The sequence below is a fragment of the Hyperolius riggenbachi genome, chromosome 2 (assembly GCF_040937935.1).
Source record: "Hyperolius riggenbachi isolate aHypRig1 chromosome 2, aHypRig1.pri, whole genome shotgun sequence".
Lineage (NCBI taxonomy): Eukaryota > Metazoa > Chordata > Amphibia > Anura > Hyperoliidae > Hyperolius > Hyperolius riggenbachi.
In genome coordinates this window covers 332,306,538-332,319,714 of record NC_090647.1, presented here as the reverse complement: position 1 = coordinate 332,319,714, position 13,177 = coordinate 332,306,538, and positions in this window count along the sequence as shown.

The following is a 13,177-nucleotide window of genomic DNA, read 5'->3' as shown; positions in this document are numbered from 1 at the left end:
TTGTTTACCAGATAAAAATAAAGAATTGATTTTTGGTTTTATGCCTGATAGAGATGGCTCGAACCTCCGATTTTCGGTTCATGAACCTCGAACGCGAACCTCCGCAAAAAGTTTGGTTTGCACGAACTTCTGCGAACCGCAATAGACTTCAATGGGGAGGCGAACTTGAAAATTAGAAACATTTATGCTGGCCACAAAAGTGATGGAAAAGATATTTCAAGGGGTCTAACATTTGAGTTTTTGGGAGAGTGGACTACACACCAAAAGTCCCGTGGAAAAATCTGGATTTGACGCACAGCAGCGTTTTAAGGGCAGAAATCACATTGCATGCTAAATTGCAGGCCTAAAGTGCTTTAAAACATCTTGCGTGTGTATACATCAATCAGGGAGTGTAATTAGAGTACTGCTTCACACTGACACACCAAACTCACTGTGTAACGCACCGCAAACAGCTGTTTGCGTAGTGACGGCCGTGCTGGACTGGTGCACACCATGGCGAGATTGCTCTTCCTCAGTGATATCAGGTAATGTCTGACTGCCTTATCAACTTTCGATGGTTCTTTCTCTACCATTGTTAAAGCTTACATCTATTTTTTTAAATACTTGTTCTGCTTGCTGCTCAGTACCTTTAACGAGAATCTGTTATGGAGGGCAAGTCTGCCATTGATTCAACTGTGTGACTGATAAACAAGTTTCCATATTACTTTCTCAGTACCATGGTGACCACGGGTAATGGCCGGGGAATCAGGGTTCGATTCCGGTCCGGAGTGGGAGCTTGAGAAACGGCTACCACCACCACACATCCAAGGAAGGCAGCAGGCATGTTGTTGGCAAAGAAGCAGGAACGGCTACCACCACAAATCCAAGGAAGGCAGCAGTCATGGCATGCAAGTCCCGACTCAGGGAGGTATTGATGAAAAATAACAATACAGGAGGACTTTTGAGGCCCTGCTGTATATGAGACTAATCAACTTTAAATCCTTTAATGAGACTCTGTTATGGAGGGCAAGTCTGCCATACATTCAAGTGAAAGGTATGCACTGACTGCCAGGTATGTTACAATGTGCAGTCACAGATGCAGTTAAAGGTATGCAGTGACTGCAAACAGCTGTTTGTGTAGTGATGGCCGTACTTGACTGGTGCGCACCATGACGACAGTGCAGGTGATGGCGGCTTTCCAGCCCATATGGTCGCCGGGCTGAGGTAGCTCAATGACAGAATAGTGACAGTCCAGCTGATCGAATTTGTCTGTCCACAATGAAGCAACAACCTTATTTTCTTGGGTGTGCTCCCTCCCCCCCCCCCGAGACACTCATATAGCCGTCGGTCATTGCTTCATTGTGATACGCAAGCCCCTTCACCACGGCAAGGTAACGATCACAAAGGGGAATTTACACATGTACATGCCTTTTGTTTTGTTGTTGCAGCTGCAGTGCAGCCAGAAAAATTAGGGAGACCTGTACACGCACCAGAAAAATACCTATAGCGATTCAGGAATCCGCCTGGAGTCCTGGACCCTGTTGGTGATAGCGGAGAAGGCAGTCAAGCAGTCTGCAGGCAGAGATGCTGTGTGGGGAGCGACTTAGTCTTGGGGCAGGCAGTCACACGGCGTGCAGGCAGAGATGCTGTGTGTGAGGACTGACTTCGGGCAGGCCTGACCGTGCTTTGTAGACCACGTGGTCAGATGGACCCTTGACCCAATGCTGTGTACCAGAGATGACACCACTTGCCTTTCAACATCATGGTACAGTTTGGGTATCACCTTTTTTAGAAATAATTGTGGCCTGGTATTTTCCACTACTGTGTTTGGCTTTGATTTTGTGTGCTGCTTTTCCTCAGGTGGTCATCCCATTCCATTTGGTGCTTTGTCATCATGTGCCCTCATAAGGAAGTTGTCCCTACGCGGGTCTTGGTCTTTCCACGGCTCAATTTTTGGTGGCAGAGAGTACAGATGGCATTGCTCTCATCTGAGGCAGACACACAAAAAAATTTCCACACCGCTGAGCCCTGGGGTGATGGCACTTGGGTGGTGGCTGCCGACTGAGTGTTAAGTGGGGTGCCAGAATCACAGCAGGAGGAGGAAGATATGTCACTCTTCCGTGCGGAAGCTGAGGAAGATAAGGTGTTCTGTGTTAAATAGTCAACTACGTCCTGACAATCTTGGGGGTTGATGGCACGCGCCTTCTGAACACTGTACTTTGGTCCAGGGCCGCACAAAATCACGACAGCATGACCTCGAACAGACCTGCTGGGTGGCCTGCCTCTGCCTGTTTTGCCCATATTGGGGGGATGAAGTGAAAGGTATGCACTGACTTGACTAATACAATGTGCAGTCACACAGGTGCAGTGAACAGGTATGCAGTGACTGGTATCAATACAATGTGCAGCTGTCACACACACAGGTACCGTGAACAGGTGCAGCGACTGTCTGGTATATAACACTGCGTGCGCTCACGTAGGAAGGTAGGTGCACTGAACAGGTGGATATGCAGTGATTTGTATTACAAATGTGCAGCTCTCACACACACAGGTACCGTGAACAGGTGCAGCGACTGACTAGTATATAACACTGCGTGCGCTCTCACGTAGTTAGGTAGGTGCACTGAACATGTGGGTATGCAGTGATTGGTATTACAAATGTGCAGCTGTCACAAACACAGGTAGTCACTGAATGTGCTGGGCCTGGCAGCAGCACAGTATGAATTACCAAGGGGCCAAGGTCCCAGCAGCAGCTGCAACTGACTGACAGGGCTGTATATGCAACACAAGTGTCTGTGGGACACACACACAAAAAATAGATCAGAAGAACAAAATTAGCTCTCAAAAGAGCCGTTGAGGATGAGGAGTGCTTTTTAGCAATAAGATCAGCAAGAAGGAGCAACCTAACAAGCCTAACACAAGAGCCTAACTAAGCTTTCCCTATGCCAGCAGCAAGATTCTCTCCCTTCTCTAATTACTGCAGCCACACTGCGTTTTATAAGGTGAGGGGGCTCCAGGAGGGAGTGTAGCCTGATTGGCTACCCTGTGCCTGCTGACAGTGATGTAGAGGGTCAAAGTTGACCCTAATTATGTAGTATAGGGGGCGGGTCGAACTCGCATATAGTTCGCGTTCGATCGCGAACGTGAACCACCGAAGTTTGCGCAAATACGTTTCCGTGCGAAACGTTCAGGCCATCTCTAATGCCTGACAGTAATGCTTTAAAAACCAGAGCAATTTTCACATTTCACAATCCGTGCATTAATTCACCAATACCATTTTTGGTACTTATCACTTAAATGATCTGTACTTTGTTTTTTTCCAACACAGATTAAGCTTATCTAGTATTTGTTAGTGCGCAAAAACATAGACATATATTGCAGTCTGATACGTTTGATAGTCCACCTACAATAAGTTATGCTATGACACAGCCACTTCTAACCAATTGGCTACAAGGTGTAAAACCACAGGCAGTGCGCCATTATTTAGAATGGTAAAATTAGTGTACAATTATATAGCGCAACACAATCTACTGTAGAGATACGGGCAATTCAATGTTCAATACAATTCATCAGCAATCCACATGCGGTAATGTGACACAGCTAAGTTAATCTAATTTTTAAATAAACTTAAGTCCACAGGGAGTGCGCCAGTACGTTAGATGTATGTAACCAGTTATATAGCGCAACACAGTCCACTGAAAAGTTCTTGCTATTCCACTCCAACTCAGTGTTCAATACTCCACTGCCTCCCACTTGTTGGGCCAAATTGGTTCACTACACCTCCACCACACCCGAGTATGGAAAGGGACTCACCCTTTGCTAAGACCCTCACTCAGGTCTTAGTCAGACACTGGGGTTATTCCCGGGTCACCCCCGACCGCTGCGATCAGATTAGATGACTCCTGTTCTCATGGGCTTGTAGCAGATGTAACCTCCAAATAAAAACTCCACATAGCGTAATACCGTACAAACTGTTAAAACTACTAAAATTTATTGCACTTACAATTTTCCGCATAAAAACATCAGCATGAGTTTTTTAACGGGCTCTCCCCCGCATTGATGGTCGCTGGTGGGCTCCCTCAATAAAGCGTCGGTCCACAGAATGGCTGCCGCGCGCACTGCCGCTAAGGTAACCCCCGCGTGTGTTTTCTCTCAGCACTCCACGCCAAGTTCAGACCCCGCCCGACAAGTTTCGTCACAAAATATGACTCATCAGGAGCTGAGTCCTTCATTGGCCAAGAGTGCTTTATACTATGCCCTCCCCTCTTGCCTCCATTCGTGCTTTCAGTTTCATACCCACCCCCATCCCCTCCCACCATCCAATCCAGGAGAGGTTGTTTGAAAAAAACTCAGCCGCTGTAAAATATAAACATAAAAGCTTACTTCTAATCGCAAGCGCTGGCAAAACTTATTCAAAATCCTGTGCTATTATCCTATTTGCCAGCATCCAGCGCGAGCGATCAGGAATAAAATTTCCATCCCTGCATGGAGAACCCGCTATTACATTTGATATATAAACAAACATAAATCATTGAGCTATGTATAAAATCACATTATCGATCTATATAAACATCCATATGTGTAAATTAATTCTATGGGTCAATATGTTTATTACTTCCTCCCTACATTTCTCTACACATTTACTGACCTCATGGCGGTTATAGCTTCCACAATGTACCACGATGAGTATAACACACAGTATTACCCCCCTCCCTTATTGTCCCCACTAACCTTAAATTTCATATTTATATCAGTCATCCCCCAAAAAACAAACTAGATCTATGTCTATATTTAATCCCCCCGGTCTTAAAGATCCCATCTCATAAATAAATCTAGTTTCCTCCTGTGAGATTCTTTTATGCATGTCTGTTCCCCTCCAAGCTGGTTTAATTTTCTTTAAAGCACAAAATGACATATTTTTTGAGTCACATCCATGGTGTTCCCCAAAATGTGCCGGCACACTATGATTTAGTTTCCCCTTCTGGACATTCCTTGTATGCTCCCCCATTCTTTCCCTCAATGTTCTCGTGGTCCTCCCCACATATTGGTACCCACATGGGCACCATAATACATAGATCACATATTTATCATTGCAGGTGATGAACTGCTTTATTTTAAATCGTTTCCCATTGACATAAGACACTACCTCTTTAGTTTTAACTGGGTTGGATTCCCTGCATGCCTTACATTTGCGGCATGGGAAGAAGCCTCCCTCCTGCCATCCCTGCAATCTCTCCATTCTTTTTGGTGGTTCCACACAGCTAGGTACCATAATATTCCTCAGGTTTGGGGCCCTTCTGTATCTGAACCTCGGTCTATCAGGTATAACCCCCCTCAATATATAATCAGTTCCTAAAATACCCCAATGTTTTTTAACTATTCGTTCCCAGTTTCTGTGCTGCGAATTGTAATCAGTTATGAGGCCAATCTGTTGGTCATGCTCACCCCTTTTAATACCATCCCCAAATATAAGTTCTTGTCTGTCCCTTTGACCTATCTCTTCTATTATCCGGTCCAGTTCCTCCCCCTCATACCCCCTTTCAATAAATCTCCCTCTTAGTAAAGAACTTTGTTGCATGTAATCCTCCTCTGATGTACAATTCCTTCTCATCCGTAAGAATTGTCCCTTAGGGACGCTTCCAACCCATTTAGGGTGGTGGTTACTATCTGTAGGAATGTAACCATTTCTATCTGTACTTTTGAAATAACTTTTTGTACACAATTTATTTCCTATCCTGTTCATTTCAAGATCAAGAAAGTGGATTTTGCAGGGATCACTCTCCACAGTGAGTGTGATGTTCTGATCATTTTGATTTAATTCATTAATAAATGTTTCCAACAGTGCTTCACCCCCTTTCCAAATAATAAACAGGTCATCTATAAATCTGACCCAAATCTTAATCTTATTAGCATACATCCCATTATTAATTTGTTCCTCCCACATCCCCATAAACATATTGGCAAGGCTTGGGGCGAAGCTCGCCCCCATAGCACATCCTTTATGCTGTCTATAGTACACCCCATCGTGCCAAAAATAATTTTTTTCCAGTGCAAATTTTAACAATTTTAATATGTAGTCAATTTAATCCCTCCTCATTCCACTCTCTTTTTCCATATAGTATTTGATGGCCTGAATGTCTTGTTCATGGTTTATGTTCGTGTAGAGAGACGCTATGTCAGCCGTGACCAGCGTCTCATCCCCTTCCATTTCAATCCCCTCTATTACCTGCAATAAGTTCTTTGTGTCTTTTAACACACATGGTAATTTCTCCACTACTGGTTGGAAGAACTGGTCCAGATACTTACCTTATTTGTGGGTAACCGACCCTATCCCACTTACTATTGGGCATCCAGGCGGCTTTTCCTGATTTTTATGAATCTTGGGGACCTGATATATCACTGGTATTCGGGGTGCATTCGGAATTATATATTTAAACTCATCATCGCTCACCATTCCATTATTCAACCCCTCCCTGAGCAACACTCTTAGTTCATTGAGATATTTTCCCGTGGGGTCCCCCCTTAATGGCTCATATGTGTCCCTGTCTCTCACCAATCTATCAAGTTCTTCCTTGTACTGGACCTTGTTTAGAACCACCACCCCTCCCCCCTTGTCTGCAGGTCGTACCACCAAGTTTTTTTCCTCCAACATATTTTTGGCTATTTCCTGTTCATTGTTGTAATTCCTATGAGGGATTTTATTCAGGTCTTCTATCACCATTTTTTTTTAAAAACTTCAATAGCGTTATAGCTTTGATCCTGAGGGTTGAATGTGGACCTGTTTTTTAACATGGTGTGTTTGTATTCTGTCACTTTTGGTTCTCTTCTAGATGGCTCTATCCTCCCTGCAAAATATTTTTTTAAATGCAAGTTCTTTGTAAATTTGTTAACATCGATATAAGTTTGAAATTTGTTAAGTCCATTTCTCGGTGCATACTTTAACCCTTTATCAAGCAATGTTGTTTTAATGGGTCATATCTGTTAAATACTGGTAGGTTGTATCGATTGCCATATTTTGGGTACCTATCCCCACCCTCCCCTGTTCCCCTATTTGGTCTCTATCCATGGCCCCCCATATGGCCTCCACCCCTACCCGGGTTTCCCATCTGCTGGGATACTCCACCTGCCCCATACATGGGTCCGCCCATCCCTCTCCACTGCCCCCCCCCTATTCACCGGCCCCTGTCCCCTTCCCTGTAACCCTCCCCCTTGGTTATATACCTGCTGGGGTGTTGCTGATTGTGTTCCCCCTACCCCTTCCGCATTAATACTCACCTGATAGACCGAGGTTCAGATACAGAAGGGCCCCAAACCTGAGGAATATTATGGTACCTAGCTGTGTGGAACCACCAAAAAGAACGGAGAGATTGCAGGGATGGCAGGAGGGAGGCTTCTTCCCATGCCGCAAATGTAAGGCATGCAGGGAGTCCAACCCAGTTAAAACTAAAGAGGTAGTGTCTTATGTCAATGGGAAACGATTTAAAATAAAGCAGTTCATCACCTGCAATGATAAATATGTGATCTATGTATTATGGTGCCCATGTGGATACCAATATGTGGGGAGGACCACGAGAACATTGAGGGAAAAAATGGGGGAGCATACAAGGAATGTCCAGAAGGGGAAACTAAATCATAGTGTGCCGGCACATTTTGGGGAACACCATGGATGTGACTCAAAAAATATGTCATTTTGTGCTTTAAAGAAAATTAAACCAGCTTGGAGGGGAACAGACATGCATAAAAGAATCTCACAGGAGGAAACTAGATTTATTTATGAGATGGGATCTTTAAGACCGGGGGGATTAAATATAGACATAGATCTAGTTTGTTTTTTGGGGGATGACTGATATAAATATGAAATTTAAGGTTAGTGGGGACAATAAGGGAGGGGGGTAATACTGTGTGTTATACTCATCGTGGTACATTGTGGAAGCTATAACCGCCATGAGGTCAGTAAATGTGTAGAGAAATGTAGGGAGGAAGTAATAAACATATTGACCCATAGAATTAATTTACACATATGGATGTTTATATAGATCGATAATGTGATTTTATACATAGCTCAATGATTTATGTTTGTTTATATATCAAATGTAATAGCGGGTTCTCCACCCAGGGATGGAAATTTTATTCCTGATCGCTCGCGCTGGATGCTGGCAAATAGGATAATAGCACAGGATTTTGAATAAGTTTTGCCAGCGATTAGAAGTAAGCTTTTATGTTTATATTTTACAGCGGCGGAGTTTTTTCAAACAACCCCTCCTGGATTGGATGGTGGGAGGGGATGGGGGTGGGTATGAAACTGAAAGCACGAATGGAGGCAAGAGGGGAGGGCATAGTATAAAGCACTCTTGGCCAATGAAGGACTCAGCTCCTGATGAGTCATATTTTGTGACGAAACTAGTCGGGCGGGGTCTGAACTTGGCGTGGAGTGCTGAGAGCGAACACACGCGGGGGTTACCTTAGCGGCTGTGCACGCGGCAGCCGTTCTGTGGACCGACGCTTTATTGAGGGAGCCCACCAGCGGCCATCAATGCGGGGGAGAGCCCGTTAAAAAACCCATGCTGATGTTTTTATGCGGAAAATTGTAAGTGCAATAAATTTTAGTAGTTTTAACAGTTTGTACGGTATTACGCTATGTGGAGTTTTTATTTGGAGGTTACATCTGCTACAAGCCCATGAGAACAGGAGTCAGGAATCATCTAATCTGATCGCAGCGGTCGGGGGTGACCCGGGAATAACCCCAGTGTCTGACTAAGACCTGAGTGAGGGTCTTAGCAAAGGGTGAGTCCCTTTCCATACTCGGGTGTGGTGGAGGTGTAGTGAACCAATTTGGCCCAACAAGTGGGAGGCAGTGGAGTATTGAACACTGAGTTGGAGTGGAATAGCAAGAACTTTTCAGTGGACTGTGTTGCGCTATATAACTGGTTACATACATCTAACGTACTGGCACACTCCCTGTGGACTTAAGCTTATTTGAAAATTAGATTAACTTATCTGTGTCACATTACCGCATGTGGATTGCTGATGAATTGTATTGAACATTGAATTGCCCGTATCTCTACAGTAGATTGTGTTGCACTATATAATTGTACACAGATTAAGCTTACTTTGGGTGATATATTTTTTTTTTGCTAAGAATTATTTTATTTTATATGCATTTTAAAAGGAAAAAGAAGAAAAGAAAATGAAAAAAATAATTATTTCTTAGCTTTCAGCTATTATATTTTTAAAATAAAACATGCTACTGTAGATAAAACCCACACAATTTATTTGCCCATTTGTCCCAATTATTATAATGTAATCATGTTCCTATTCACCGATCACAACTCTGCCGTGGGGGTTGCGAGCACGCACACATGTGCCACTTGTAAAAACAAAGATACATGTATCTATGACCCTGTTGTTAAGTAAAGTCTAGAGCAGCATAGATACACTATGCAGCAATGGGGAACTGGTTAATATGCTGTATCTCCTGCAAGTTGACTGTGAACATTAATGCACCTTCACTGCACATTCCATAAACTCTGCATAGTGAATTATTTTGTTTTGCTTTTATTTTATATCCCAGTTTTGTATTCATTGTCCTGCAGAAAATATTTTTTGTCAGCTGGAAGTCTAACTTTTATTTTAGACATCTCAGCAGAAAAGATTTCTGAAACAATATTTTTTCTGTGGTCTGGTAAAAAACAGGTCCCTAACTTACATGCTATCTTTAACATTAAATTGGTTAACTATCTATGAAAATCAAATTTCATATCATAATTAAATATCAGGTTTTTTAAATTAAACTTTAGAAGGCGTGTTGAATGTCATGTGTGAAAACATGAAAACATTGTTAAACAGTTGAAATTAGCAGACTCTTATGATAAATGATCAGAACATAAACATACAGGGTTTTACTGAAATTGCAACACCAGGGAGGAGCAAACAAGATTTTGAGTTTAACCTCATGGAGAGTAGGACCTTTCTTGCTTACCAAAGTTTCCCATGAGAAAGTCCCAGTGATTTGTCATGCAGTCTCTTTCTCGTTAAACAAGCATGGGCAAAACCCGGGGAGGGGTTTTTAAATGTATGCTGCTTTAGTACTTATTAAGTTGCTGTACAAGTCCAGTGAAGCAATTATTATTATTATTATTATTATTATTATTATTAAGTATTTGAATAACGCCGACATATTACGCAGCGCTGTACAGTGTATATATATATCTTGTCACTAACTGTCCCTCAAAGGAGCTCACAATCTAATCCCTACCATTGCCATATGTCTATATTATGTAGTGTAAGTACTGTAGTCTAGGGCCAATTTTTTAGGAGCAGCCAATTAACTTATCTGTATGTTTTTGGAATTATGTTAAATTTTGTCCATTACCCACACCAATAAAATAACCTTCGTTGTATTTGATTTTGTTTTTCAATCAGGATGACTGTTAAAGTCACTGGGAGTCCTATATATATATATATATATATATATATATATATATATATATGCCTCCCTAACCTTACTTGGGAGAGGGAAGGTTCTGGGTCCTACAATGCCCTTGTTGCAGCATTTAAATCCCCCGCCACTTGAGACTTCCCGGGGTATCTGTTTAAACCCCCTGCCGTGAAGTCGGAAGACTTCAGGAGCTGAGTGCTCCCAAAGACAGGCGGCTCCATACTGCGCATGTGTGAGTGTGTGAGAGAGGGCGTTCGCAATTGCGCAGTATGGAGCGGCCCACCTTTGAGCTCCCAAAGACTTCCAAAGCCTGCCTTCGGTGATGGGACAGCAGTATTTGACCAAATTGGTTGAATACTGCTACAGGGGAGCCAGCGCTGGAACGGAGGCCAGTAGAGGAGCAGGAAGGCTTTAGAGGCTGACTTTTTTATATGACTCCCAATGACTTTAAATATTGCAGCTTTTAGCACTCCACAGAGTTGCACCCCAATCTTTCCACCTCTTACGGGCTGTTAAAAATGTGTGAAAAAAAGTACTCTTAAAATTATTTATTTATTGTCTGTGTGAGAAAGCGCGGAGGAGCCGCTGCCATGAGCCAGCGGCGGGCGGCTCCTTCCGCACTCAGCAATTACTCGCACGGAGAGGCAGCCGCCTCCTCGCATCATGAGGCGGCTGCCTCCGTGCATCAACCTGCAGAACCCGGCGAAACCGCCGCGTTGGATGCGGCGGGTAGCCGGCAGGTCCCCGCTGCGGAGACACCGCAGAGCGGGGCTGCCGTGGCTGGGACTCGTAGTCCCCCAGGGTTCAGAGTGACGCGCGCGCGCGCACTCAGACAGGACTTAGTACACTCAAGAGGGAGTCAGCTGACCAGGCAGGTCAGCTGACTTTAGCTCCACTCCCCATTGGTCCAGCAATCAGGGAGGTGCTGGGGGACACCTTTTAGTATATATACTGCTGGCTGTTCATTCATTCCTCGTCTGGCGTTGCGTTCACATACGTTATCTGTTATGACCTTTGCCTGCCTCGACTATCCTCCTGAACTCTGACCTTGTACCTCGTTATATCTGATACTCCGTTGCTGAACCCAGCCTGTACTTTGACTCCGCCTCTGCCTCTTGATTTTGTACCCCGATATTTCTGATACCTGTTGCCGAACCCTGCCTGTACCTAGACTCTGCCTCTGCCTACTGAATCTGTACCTTATCTGTCCGTGTGTTTACGACCTGGCTGGTCCGACCTCGAGAACCGACCTCACGATTGGAGGCGGTTCCTCGTCCTGTTAGTGACACTTTCGGACTTTCCTTCCCACTGTCAGTCTGACTCCTCCCGTCTTGGAGAGCTCAGACCTGTGGAAGGAATCTGTGCAGTTCTCCTTGCTGCACTGAGGCTTGTCCTCTATATTACTGTTGCACCAATCACACACTCTACTCAGGTGACCAGAGGTTAGTTAGTATATTGGATTATCGGTGATACTGCAGATCACATATAATCTGGTATACGTCTGTATTTCCCGTGATACTGCAGATCACTGGTAATCAGACCTCTCTGTGCTTCACCGAGCGTTACAGAACGCCAGACCACAAAACAGATGGAATCACGCGCTGATCCTCTGACTGTGCTTGCCACTTCGGTGGATAACATTCATCAAGCACTGGGCCAGCACAAAGCCTTAATCGATGCCTTATCAGGCTCTGTGAAAACCCTTCAGACGTCAGTTGATTCAGTACCTCCTAGTGATGACATACGCATGCCTGTGCCTGATAAGTTTTCCGGCCACAAGTCTGACTTCCGGAATTTCAGGAGTAGAGTGTTGTCGTATTTTGAATTGAGACCCCGATCCTCGGGGACTGAGACCCAACGGGTCATCTTTATTAAAACCTTGTTGACTGGGGACTCCCAGTCCTGGGCATATAACCTGCCTCCTACCGATACCGCTCTGACCTTGGTAGAAGAGTTCTTTAAGGCCATGGCCATAATCTACGACGACCCTGACCTTGCTGCGACCTCAGAGCGGAAGCTCAAACTTTTGCGGCAAGGCAGAGGTTCGGTCGAGGATTATGCGGCGGAGTTCCGTAGGTGGTCAGTCACCTCTAGATTTGATAACTTCGCCCTAATGGATTATTTTCTGTCTGGGTTGACGGAGGAGGTCTCTGATTTAATGTTGACGGTACCAGAGCCCAAGACAGTTGATGAGGCCATATCATCGGCCATTCGTATAGATCGCAGGCTACGCCATCAGAGGCAGGCTAGGGGAAGTCACCGTGTCAGGGTGACTTCGTACGCGGCACCGGTTGCTGCATCCTCTGTAACAGCACCTCCGCCTGTCTCATCCTTTCCGGCCTTGCCTCCACCAGAACCGATGCAAATTGGTCGATCAAAACTGACCCAGGTGGAGCGAAGGCGGAGGATGATGGAACAACTGTGCCTATACTGTGCAGAGGCAGGGCATCGGGTGCGAAACTGCCCCAACAGGGCGGGAAACGGGTCTGCCTAGGAGTAGTGGGGGGTGACACCCTAGGCACACAAACCTCACCCCTTAAAGAGAAAAAATTACTTCTCCCTTGTACGGTCACATGGGATGATAAATCTGTTGCCACTGAAGCCTTCATTGATTCCGGCTCAGCGGCTAACTTTATGAACTTTGAGTTTGCTCAGGAGTTGGGTCTACCACTCACTCCCGTGAGACCCCCCATTCAGGTCACGGCAGTCGACGATTCCCCTTTGCAGCGGAATTGTCCCCTGTCACAGACTCCGGTTGTG